Source organism: Thermobia domestica, chromosome 12 (genome assembly GCF_964235325.1).
Source record: "Thermobia domestica chromosome 12, izTheDome1.hap1.1, whole genome shotgun sequence".
Taxonomy (NCBI): Eukaryota; Metazoa; Arthropoda; class Insecta; order Zygentoma; family Lepismatidae; genus Thermobia; species Thermobia domestica.
This window is the reverse complement of record NC_137465.1, coordinates 69954056-69966282: the sequence shown is the minus strand read 5'-3', so window position 1 is coordinate 69966282 and position 12227 is coordinate 69954056. Positions and strand designations below refer to the sequence as shown.

The 12227-nt window shown below is 37.2% G+C and overlaps 1 protein-coding gene across 2 annotated transcripts in view; it reads right to left on the bottom strand.

Moving 5' to 3' along the window:
- The window catches only part of LOC145666500 (uncharacterized), an 89874-nt gene extending 85968 nt beyond the window's left edge, over positions 1-3906 (bottom strand). For both annotated transcript variants that reach the window (XR_014127761.1, XM_081733767.1), the window contains exon 1: positions 3009-3906. The gene's annotated coding sequence lies outside the window, so the exon portion shown is untranslated. The remainder of the gene's footprint in view (positions 1-3008) is intronic.
- Positions 3907-12227: the final 8321 nt, after the last annotated feature.

Here is a 12227-nt window from a genome sequence, read left to right as displayed (position 1 = left end):
ATTCTAACTTGTACGAAGTATTATATGACCTCCTTTAGTCAGGAACATATAGATCATAAATTTGGACTTTTTATTTTTAGTAGTTTCTATTATTATTGGTGTTATTATTAGTAATAGTACTATTTTGAAAAAGAGAGAACATATTCCTGACTGCAATTTTTGGTTATCCCTGACACCATTTTTAGAAATTTTGAGTAAGATTGTGGCAATTTTTTTCCTGTGGTGTAGTACCGTTTTATATTATTCTGATGCGCTGTTTTTGATAATTTGAGTTTTGAGGTTTCGAAATTAGTCTAGTATACCATTACGTAACCTTGTCTGTTGTTTCTTGCGTTTGTCTTTATGGGTTCGTTACGGCATATGATAAGAGTTTATTTACATTAGCTAAAGTACGCCCATTTTGTTGTTATAGGGGAGCGAGGTGGACCGTTAAGGAATGCTTTATGCTCAGGGTACCATACCCCGAATTTTGTTCTTTTTGTTTATTATTTCTCCAAGCATCTCCCCATATTGTTCGCCGCTAGCTGTTGTAGTGCATGCACCTTTTTTTCAGTTGTTTTGTGTTTTGGGACCAGAGTGGTTCGTTTTCGGTGGAGCAGAGGATGCCGCCGTTTGTTTTGGACGATGGAAGTTCCGTCCTTGACATGGTAAGAGTAGTGTAGTTATGTGCCATGTCGTATTTTGCTAGCGTGCAAAATGTATGACAAGTTGAGTAGTTATTAATATAAGTGAGTACACGAACACAGAGAATTTTATGTCATGTTACACAAGTAGTTCTGACGATTGTCTGCTACGGTAACCTAATGAGTTTATGTTTTGGAGTTAATTTTTATGTATGCTTGGATAAATAACAGGTTGTGATTAATGGTATACGTCACTTTTGAATATATGCATTTGATTTACTTATTTTACTAGACTGCTTACAGTGTATTGGACCATTCGTTTGATTTGTTTTGCTAAATTTTGAGGTTATATACTTACATATATATATATTATCGTATTTATTGCATGAATTATTCTTTTATTTGTGTTGCACCATTCTATTTACATGAGAGCTTGAATTAACTTGTATAGCCTGTTTCATCTTGAGCTATTTTATCTAGTGTACATTTATGATTATTCGATTTCTATGTTTGTTTCAAATTTATGAGATAATATATATATATGATATTTGAGACTATATATATATATATATATATAGAGAGATCTGGATTTTATTTCGTGATTTTGACCTTTTTTTCCGTGAGAGATACATTCCATCTTATCTCTATACATTTAAGTTATAGTTATTTAGCACGTGCATTTTTTTGATAGATTTACTGATTTGACCTTTATTTAACTGTGAATTTCATTTTCTGTAAGGAAGACTAGCTACCTTCCTGAGGAATCCTGAATGTGACAATTTTTAAGCACTATTTTATGACATATATGCATGCATACAATCCTACCGATATAGTCGATTTTTTAAACCTATTTTTCAACATGTTGAATCTTACCGATTTAGACTATAATTTTACTTGACTAGATATTCATTTTTGATAAGGTATCAATGCTACTTCGAAACGGTAATATTTACTTTGACATGACATATTAACCGTTCGTCTATTTTATCTGAGTGATGTAAAACTGAGTGGAAGTGTTACAGAATTGACATATAAAGCAATTTAGTGGTATAAGTGAGATATAGGGATATCTGTTGCCAGTTAATATTTAAGCTACATGTTTATGGTTGCACTTTTTTCATGCATTGTTTATTTTTGTTGCTATTTGAATTGCTATTCTGAATTTAATTTTATTAGTGCCTTTTGCAAATTTTAACGTCTTTCGCAAATTTATTATGCATTAGGAAAATGTTTGCTTTTTCACTGAAGTATACTTTGAATGCAAGTTATTATTTTGAGGCAGTAATTTAATTTTGACTTTTGCCTTGTGGAATTTTAATTCAGTTAATTTTAAAGAATTTTAATTTTCAATTTTAGTAATTATTTTGGGAACATAATTTGTTGTGTAAATGGATTAGTCTATCGTTTATGAAGCTGACCTATTAGTGTTTACTATGCCTATGAATTTTCGTACTTTATGTAAATTTTGTTGACATATATAATGTGTGATATTTGCTGCTTATGTTCTTCTTCAAGTACTATTTATATTGCCCCTTGCAATTAGATTTGGTGACGGCCTTCGTTTTGGATTTAATTACTTTTGATCGGCGAGTGGCTAGGCGCCGATATCTACAAAACCCGCCTCGATGCCCTATTTTGTTTCAAGGAAATGTGAAACAATTCTTATTTCGTTTTCAAAAAGTAATTAAATTCTAAACCCTTCTGTGTTGTCCAATCTTTGATTCTTTGGTTAGTTTACATCCTCCCACATTTTTTTGGTAGAAAATATGATTTTTTCTCCAGTTTTTCGCATTTTAGGTTTCAAATTGACATTTTTCGATATTTTGTTTCTACTACTGTTTTAGCTAGCCTTTTCTCCATTTGTGATTTTGTTCTCTTTTCAGATACCTTTTGTTTTATTTGGGTTCGTGGTTTGGACTCTACAACGCTTTATTTGAGTTTAGTGACCCATATTGCGTGGGCTCGTGAACCACAAGTGTTTGTTTGTTCACATTTTATCTAGGTCATGGGGTATGATCCAGATTACTTGTTTATAGTTGGTACCATTTCCAAGTTTTGTTTTTCTCCAGATTTCCCATTTTGGTTTCGTTCCAGCCTACGCTTTAATTTATTTTTTTCTTTGTTTTGTTTTTTAAGAATATTTAGTTCAGTTTAACCTGCAATTGCATTTTATTTTTTTTAATTATTTATTGGTAATTTATTTTAATTTTCAATTGGTAGCGTAATTCCTTATATACCTAACCTTAATGCAACTTAATATAAACTGTAACGTGCTACTCGTCTCACCCACATCATAATTGGAATATTAGTTGCTACGTGTGTGCTATAATACGAAGCTGTGTTAGTACGTTATTGTTTTATTTATTCATCGAACTGTGTACTCACCATCCTGCTTTCTACTCCAGCATTTTCATTCTACTCTCTTGGGACATTTTTCACTACACCGTCACCACATTCACCTGATAACAACTACTGTTGCATCATCGGCTGTTATGGTTGTGCTACAAGTGTGTTCCCATCCCCAGCAAGTGCATCGCTTATGCCATCTCTTAGCAGTGTGGATAATTATTGGCAGTTGATCCTACGTTCTTCTTATGGTCCAGCGGTAAGAAGTTTATCTCACTTACAGCATCTATCCCATCTTGAGATCTTAAATCTTTTTTTTTTTTTCTCCTACGATTCCACAGATCTTTGCTGTCGAAACGTCAGGATTCTCCAAGGATTCGACTCCTTCCGATTCGACATTTTGGAGGGAGGCCATGTTACGGGATACAGTGGCGGCGTAAGGGCGGGGCGAGCGGTGCCCCCGCCCCGGGCCCCACTTTGTGGGGGGCCCCCGACGGTAGGTAAAAAATAATTATTAAGCAACCTTGTTAGGATGAGCCATACAAGGGCCGTCAAAGTTTATAATCCACACCTTCCCTAAATGTAAACGCAATTAATTGTCAATCAATATTACACCAAATAACGGATGAAACAACAGACATATCTGTCTAATAAAACTAATCAGTGCTGGATTTCCGTATAAGCTAAACAAACTATAAGCTTCGGGCCTCACTCTTGGGGACCCGAAAGAAATTTAAAGAAAATACTGAATGTAGATTAAAAATAAATAAAATAAAAGTTTCATTATCTTGGAGGCTCCCAAAGAAATTTAAAGGAAAAAGCTCTGAATATAGGTAAAAAATAAAGTAAATGTTTCATACTCTTGGGCCCCACCAAAGAATTTTAAAGGAAAAGGCTGAATGCAGGCGAAAAAATAAAACAGGCCTTTCACTTTCTTGGGGACCCCAATAATTTTTTTTTTTTTTTTTTTTAAAGTTGAATGTAGGTGAAAAATAAATAAAATAGAAGTTTTACTCTCTTGGGGCCCCAAAGAAATTTTAAGGAAAAAATGTATGTGGATTAAAATAGAATAAAATAAAAGTTTCATTCTGTTAAATGACCTCAGAGAAATTTAAAGGAAAAGCTGAGTGTAGATTAAAATATAATGAAAGTCAAAGTATATTGTGTTATTTACATTCTAAGATCTTATGATGCAAGTAATGGGGCCCCGTCTGCTAGCCTGCTTCCTAAACTATCACTGTTTATTTATTTATTTATTTATTTACTTATTCATATATCAGTTTAAGAGAAGGGTAGAAAGAAGGGATTAACGTATATAATGCTTTATTAGGGTACTAGCATTCTGTTCCTAATTAAAAGCTCTTTGGTGCAGACGGTATAGTCGCTGATTCACTTGTTTTCCTTCTGTCTTTATTTTTTTGTCCTTTACAAGTCGAATTTTCAGCGAGCGAGACCCTTTTGCTTAGCTGGTTTCCCCATTTCTGCTCTTGTTTTTTCGCATATGAACTTACATTTCAGCCCACTAATTTAGAGTGAAGAAAATGTTCAATAAGAAAACAAGTGTTCAAATAATCAAAATACTTCAGCATTATATTTAATTCAACTCTTGATTGTTCTCATATAGAACACTTATCACAGATCATTCGAATTGTTGACATACAACGTGATTCTGTTCAGGTTCGGGAAGCATTTATTGATTTCATCTCTGTCGAAGGAAAGACTGCTGAGAGTATTTCTGCTGAAATACTAAAGAAACTTCAATGTGATAGGCTTGGTATTAAGATTCCAGAGGCCAGTCTTGTGATAATCAGGCTACAATGGCCGGGCAATATTCTGGAGTTCAAACTTTCATACGGAATATAAGTCCTTTGGCCATTTTCGTTCCTTGTAACAATAATTCATTGAACCTTGTGACTTACATGCTGCGCACGTTAACGTTCTGGCGGTGACTTTGTTGGAAGCAATGGAACGTTTGTTGGTATTCTTCTCTAGATCTATTCACCGATGGAATGTGCTGCAAAATCACGTAAAGATTGGTCTGAAACGTGAAAATTACACTAGATGGAGATCAAAAGCAGAAGCTTTAAAGACACTTTCTAGTCAATTGGATGAAGTAATTGATCCGTTGAAAGATCTGCGTGACACTTCAATTGAAACGCTTGATACTACAGGAGATGCTGGTCTTCTTGCAAGCATCCAGTCATTTAACTTCATCACTCTTCTATATTTCTGATCTGCAACCAAAAATGCCTTCAATATCAGGATATGAGTTTCAATCAAACTCTTATTCAGTTACAGAGCCTGGTTAACACCATTAATATCTGAAGACTTGAACTGGACAAGGAAATCATATCCACAGCTAAAAGAATTTGCAGGGCATGGGACATAACTGTGGGTACAGACAGTAGAAGGAGATGCATGCTCGGAGAAACAAAGAATGAAACCTGACTGCACAGGCCAAAGTGAAGCGCTCTATCAATGAAATTCTAGATGAGATGAGACAACAAATGATCATTTTACTCAGATGCATGACCTGAACGACAGATTTGGATTCCTATGTTCTATGGCCAACTTTGTGCAGCAGCTAGATGATGAGAGGGAGGAAAGGCTAAAAGCAAGTTGCTCTGATTTGGCTTTGTTCTGCCCGAATGACCTGGATGGCCAGGATTGTAAGGATTTAATCCGTTCACTAAGGTGTGCTCAGAAAGCTAAGAACTTGACTTTTCACCACAAGATATCCTATATCTTCAATGGGGCTTGAAATTTACTAACGTTTGATAACCGCTCTTCAGATTTTGATAACACTGTCCGTATCTGTCGCATCATGTGAAAGGTTTTTCATCAAAATGAAATTGATAAAATCATACTTGCGTTCCACAATAAGTCAGGAAAGATTCACGAATCTGGCCATTCTTTCTATCGAAAATGAAATAGCATCCATTGGATTCTGATAATATAGCTGAGACTTTCGCTGCTACCAAAGCAAGGAAGGTATCATTCTGAATGTTGGTGGAACATAGGCTAATATGGTAGTGGAACTACTGTTGAAAGTAATTTCATGTTTCAAGTAAAGGCAATAAAAATACAAAAGTACCAAAAGAAAATGAAATCTTTGTTTTACGTCCCACGGTTATGCCGGTTAGGCTAAAGGGGACGGTGATGATGAGAAATGAATGAAAAGGTGGAATGAAGGATGTGGGAGGAAACGAGAGAACCCCGAGAAAACTCACGAGCACGGTGTTTATCCACCACAAAGTCTACACGGCGCGAGCTGGAATCGAACCAGGGACTCCAAGCATCGAAGGTGAACGCTCTACCACTGAGCCACCGCGCCCCCAAAAGTACCAAAAGAGTAATAAAAAATGTCAAGATTTGTCAATTGACTGGTGATAGGTGGTAATGAAAAGTAGGATGGTATAACCCGTAGTTGAATTCTGTGCTCACATATTTAATCTATAATATCCCCAATTATTCAACATATTCAGGATTTTTTGTTATAATATATTCTAATACTAAGTATGTTAGTAAATGGTAATGGAAATAGTCATAAGTGACAGAATATAAACATGACTGAATTATTAAATACAAAATAATATAACCATAAAACAAGTGCGAAATCTGGAAACAATAGTAAAAAAGACAAGCAGGAGAGAAATATTCTAGTGCTTAACTATTCATTGATATTTCGGCAAAAGCAGTGGGACTAAATAGGTCGTACATCATCATTGGAGAAAAACCGAATGTTAAAGTGAATGGGGCTAATTTTAGGAAGAAAAGTCTAATCAAATAAAACCCATCTAATGTAAATTCAGACAGGTGAGAAACTATGAATAAACTTAACCATATGAGAAATTGCACAGGAGAAACACCAAAGGCGAGAACCGAACAAAAATATTCTAGAAAACATAGAGCTTACATCTAAAAATCGCATCGGTTATGTTATTATTTGCAATTTTTGCAATATCAACTCATTGTTACGTTTTGTACGTAAATTTGTCTCTAACTGTATTATTAGGAACATTACTTCCACTATTCCATCTAATTACAGTACGCGTTGATACTACGATAATATACTGTAGGTGTAGGATAAATTCTGCATTCTTGATTGTTACGTTTTGGATTGTTATTTCTGTTGTGGGTTGTAGTTTCCGTTACACTTGTATCCCTAATCCTTTTTCTATCGTGTCCTTTGTTTAAAAATGAATAAAAAAAAATATGCAATGATAATCGTGGTCCAGTTTTATTTATAGATACCAGACTGAAGGTGGTTCTAAGCACTTAAAAATAGACAGGGATGCTGAATTTGTTTAATATATCCCAGATTATAATGATCTAAGCACACACACCAACGGGAAAGGGGGAGGAGCAAACAGAAAGAATCATTATGTAAATGAATATCAAAAATAGAAGTGTATAAATCACGATTGTTTGAAAAGGGGCCCCAACCTACTTCACTGGCCCCGGGCCCCAGATTGCCTTACGCCGCCACTGACGGGATATGAAGTCAGGACAAGCTAGGACATCTTTATTTCATGTGGAAATTCAACCAGCCATCAATGGAAGCCAAGCAGCCTTCAAGAGTTCACTGCCTGATGTTATTAACACCAATATTCTGTTGTACGTCGCAAGCTGACTTTACATCAAAAGATTAATCAACTATTGCTTTGCTGTTATTGAGGAAGTCTTTGTACTTGTAATTTGTAATAAACACTGGTAGCAACTTCCTATTACCTTTTTGCCTACCAAACAGTCTCACACGCGACGCTTTTAATTTGCTTTGTTAGATCAATTGCTTCTCTCAATTGGTTCGACCTCATTGGCCCCTCATAGTCAGGCTACTACAAGACATTGTCCGTTTCGTTCGTTTACCCACGACACGATGTTACAACAAGGAAGTAATAAATACAGAAGTAAGTACTTTGACTCAGGTGAGTCTCTTTTTGGTTCGTTTACCTGTCAACGTTAGCAGTCTCAGAAGCAAGTTTGAGAACTTTGTGTTGAGTCGACGACATGTAGAAACATAGACTTGGGTCAATGTCAGTTTTGGGTAATCGACCACGCTCAGGAAACTCTGTGGTGTCACCATCATCTCATTCTGACGTCAGAGGGACAGTCAGGTCAAAAGCAATTGAGAGAGCACGATCTTGGTCTTTGGATCTCAACCACGACGCGAGACACATCGGAGTCTCCCTGCCTTTGGGGTCTGGCATTCAATGCCATGGTTGATTGACGAACAAGTTTTCGTCATGACTTCATCAGGACAACCCAACCTGCAAGTCACTGGAACATCGAGGACAACGCCTTAACATCACCTATCAGTGAGAAGGAGAAGATTGGAACTACTTCGAATTAGGGTGAGACTGTTCAAAATTAGTTGCTATTCCTTTGTTTACCTTCTATTCCTTAACGCCCTTATTGCTACCAATTTTCAATGAAAATGCATTGGTTATTTTCAAATTATTTTAACACCAAATTCATATTCGTTAACTTGTCTAATTTTGCTCATGGTTCTAGTCGCCTAAGACTAGTGGTGGAGTCGCCCCCATTTAGTATGTGCTTTATTGCTATAAATTTGGTATTGTTATCCCGCACCTTTTAGGTGCCTCTCGTTTCTATCCCGACAGTTAAGTGGTGTCGGAACAAGTGCATCACAAAATAAATCCATTTTAATAAAATTAATTGTATCGATGTCCAAAAGCAACATTTCAGGCTGATGTATAAATAAATGGATAGGCTAAGCCTTATAGCCTTAATGGACACTACGTCCCTGTCCACAAGAAAGGGGACAAAACGGCGAGGCATTTCTCTTCTGTCAACATCCTATAAAATCCTTTCAAATATTCTGTTAGCAAGACTGACCCCATACGCAGAAGAAATTATTGGAGATTATCAGTGCGGATTTAGACGAAATCGATGAACTATCGACCAAATATTTACCATTCGCCAAATACTCGAAAAAAGGTTGGAATACAATACCCCGGTACATCAACTATTTATTGATTTTAGAAAGGCGTACGACTCGGTTAGGAGAGAAACAATATAAAGCGTTCTTGCAGAACTTGGAATACCGAGAAAGGTAATTAGATTAATTAAGATATGTTTAAATGAATCCCAAAGTAAAGTCCGGGTAGGAAAATTTTTGTCCACGAGCTTTCACGTCAAGAATGGCCTGAAACAAAGAGATGCGTTGTCACCATTATTATTTAACTTCGTTCTGGAATACGCTATAAGGAAAATCAAAGGGAGCAACCAGGGCTTACAGTTGAACGGTACTCACCAGGTTATGGCATATGCTGATGATGTAAATTTAATAGGAGATGATAGGAGAACAATAGAAAGGAATGCAGAGATCTTATTAAGCGCTTGCAGGGACGTGGGTTTAGAAGTAAATGCAGAGAAAACTAAATACATGGAAGTGCGTCGGGACCGGAATACAGCAAATTATGGATGCGTTAAAATACTAAATAATACTTTTGATAAAGTGGATACTTTCAAATATCTAGGATCAATATTAACAGAGGAAAATCATATTCACGGAGAAATTAAATGTCGACTAAAAGCAGGGAATTCGTGTTACTATTCGGTTCAAAATCTCTTGTCGTCGCGAATTCTGTCGAGGAATTTGAAACTTAAAATATACAAAACGATAATCATGCCTGTTGTTCTGTATGGTTGCGAAACATGGTCACTTACTCTGAGGGAAGAACATAGACTGAAAGTATTTGAGAACAAGATCCTGAGACGAATATTCGGACCCAAGAGCATAGATGTTCATTTTACTTCGACCACACTCACCCTCGCCCTCGCAGTAGCAGTTGGCCCTCGCCCTCGTTCACCCTCGCCCTCGTTCACCCTCGCCCTCGCGAATGGAATTGTCCATCGCCCTCGCGCACCCTCGCTGCCGAAACTTGTCCTCGCCATCGCCGTCGAAGATTTTCCTCGCCCTCTCGCACCCTCACCCTCGCCATCGAAGCTTGACCTCGCCCTCGCGCACCCTCACCCTCGCTGTCGAAGCTTTTCCTCGCCCTCGCGATAGGAGATGTCCATTATCCTCGCTCGCCCTCGCCTTCGTGCTCAAAACTTTTCCTCGCCCTGGCGCACCCTCACCCTCATATCATTGAGGGCGAGGGTAATTGAGGGTGAGGAGGCCTCGAGAGGGCCTCCTTCGTGAGGATCAGAGCATCAATTATTCAACCTATTTGTTGAATTATTTCCTTATCGTCAGTGGCGGATCCAGGGGGGGCGAACGGGGCGATCGCTCCCCCCCAGAAGAGGAAACTTCTTTATTTTATATATACAAATAAACGCATCCCAGAGTTTGGAGCTCTTAAAAGTAGCTCTAAGTAGCAGTATTACAACCCACCACCCCCACCAGAAGTCCGTCCTGGATCCGCCCTTGCTTAACACACGTAGGCTTTGTGGTGGACAAACGCCGTGCTCGTGGGTTTTCTCGGGGTTCTCCCGTTTCCTCCCACTTTATTCATTCCACCATTTCACTCATTTCTTATTATCACCTTCTCCTTTAGCCTAACCGGCATAACCATGGGACGTTAAACTTTTCATTTCATTTCATTTCAACAATACTTAGAATCACTCCACACTCCAGTTATCCCAAATAATCCTAAAACCTAGAATTATATTGAATTCACTAAATATTTTAATTGTATATACAAAATTGTATATGTACACCCTGAACTCGTATATTACACTGCAAAACAATGCCGCAACTTTGACGTGGGAGACCCGGGTTCGATTCCTGGCGGGAGCTTATGTGGTTCGTATTCTACGTTAATCGGTAGGTTCACGTCTCATATAGTCTCACTGCTGAAGGGATATTAAAAAAAATCAAATCAAATATTTCTTACTATTAGAAAGAAGAAAAGACATTTCAGGAACTGTCGATTTTTGTGCAATTACAGAATAAGTTGTGAAGAGTGTTTCTTCCAGGTATGTTTTTTTGGGGGTACTGCCCCCCGAGATACTAAATGTGCCCCCCCCGAACATTGTTTCTGAAAGAAACACTGCTTATGAAGGACTTCTTTTTCTGCGAAATGTTATCTCAATTAGTTCCAAAGCGGCTGACTAACATATCGAGCCCTTGTAAGAAGAAATGAATATGAAAGTACACTCGGATAGGTTAATTTTTTAGCCATTTTTCGTGACAATTAAAACGCAACTCCTGTAGCTTTCTTAACTGCACGGGAAGACAACTAATACCTACTCACGGAAGGGCAAATATTTTATGGCACCATTTTCATTCTATGAACCTTAATACATACAAAAACTTTATATTTCCAAATGAAACTATATAGCGACATTAATGGGTCATTTCAAAAGAGTGGGGGTGGGGTAACTGCCCCCTTTGCCCCCCTAATCGCCGCCCATGCTATGATGTGTGGCACATTTGTGCGAAATTAATAATAATATGATTAAACTGTTTACCCACAACAAAATCCTACTCGTTTTGCTGAAGTGGCTTTTCCTAAGTTTCATATGTTTCATATATCCTACAGTTTTTTCAGGCTTTTTTTTAATTTGTCCAAATTTATATTTCTCCTTTTACCACACAATCGTTCAATACTTGCACTATAATATTTACAATCAGTATATCATCCTGTAACGTATTTTATTCCTAATAAAAATAATTGAACAATACAACATACAAACCCTATCTCACTGGCTTGCACGCGAACCTTTGGTGCATGGGGTCCTGGGGACAATCCTGAGTGGGAGAACATTGAACGACAGTGGATCGAATTCCGCGTTAAACCTATAGGTCCACTTCTCATATAGCCTCGCCGACGAAAGAGGATGCTAAACGGCAATCAGTCAACAGTTGCAAATTTCGGCTGCATAAACAACTTATATCTTGTAGAACTTATTACATTTATTTTGTTAAAGCAGCTCTTTTAACAAAATTTCAGTATTAACGTGTCAGATATTTCTATTTAAGGACAAGAAAAAAAACATATTATTTATTTTGTAACTAAATGATAGCTCTACCCACGTAGATTATAAAAGCAGAAACAATGAAAATCGATACAATAGTGACACATTATTTTAACAAATATCGATTCAGATAATAGTTTGGGCTGTCACAAAACTATGAAAAGTTAAAAATTCCGATTAATTGTAACAACTTCATCAGTGGTGGACATTGGAGGAGGATGTATGCTATTAATCAGCCCATTTCATGGGCATCCAAACTCACGAGCCCAACGTTCGCTAGCTCGGCATTCGCGCACAACCGTTCTCGGG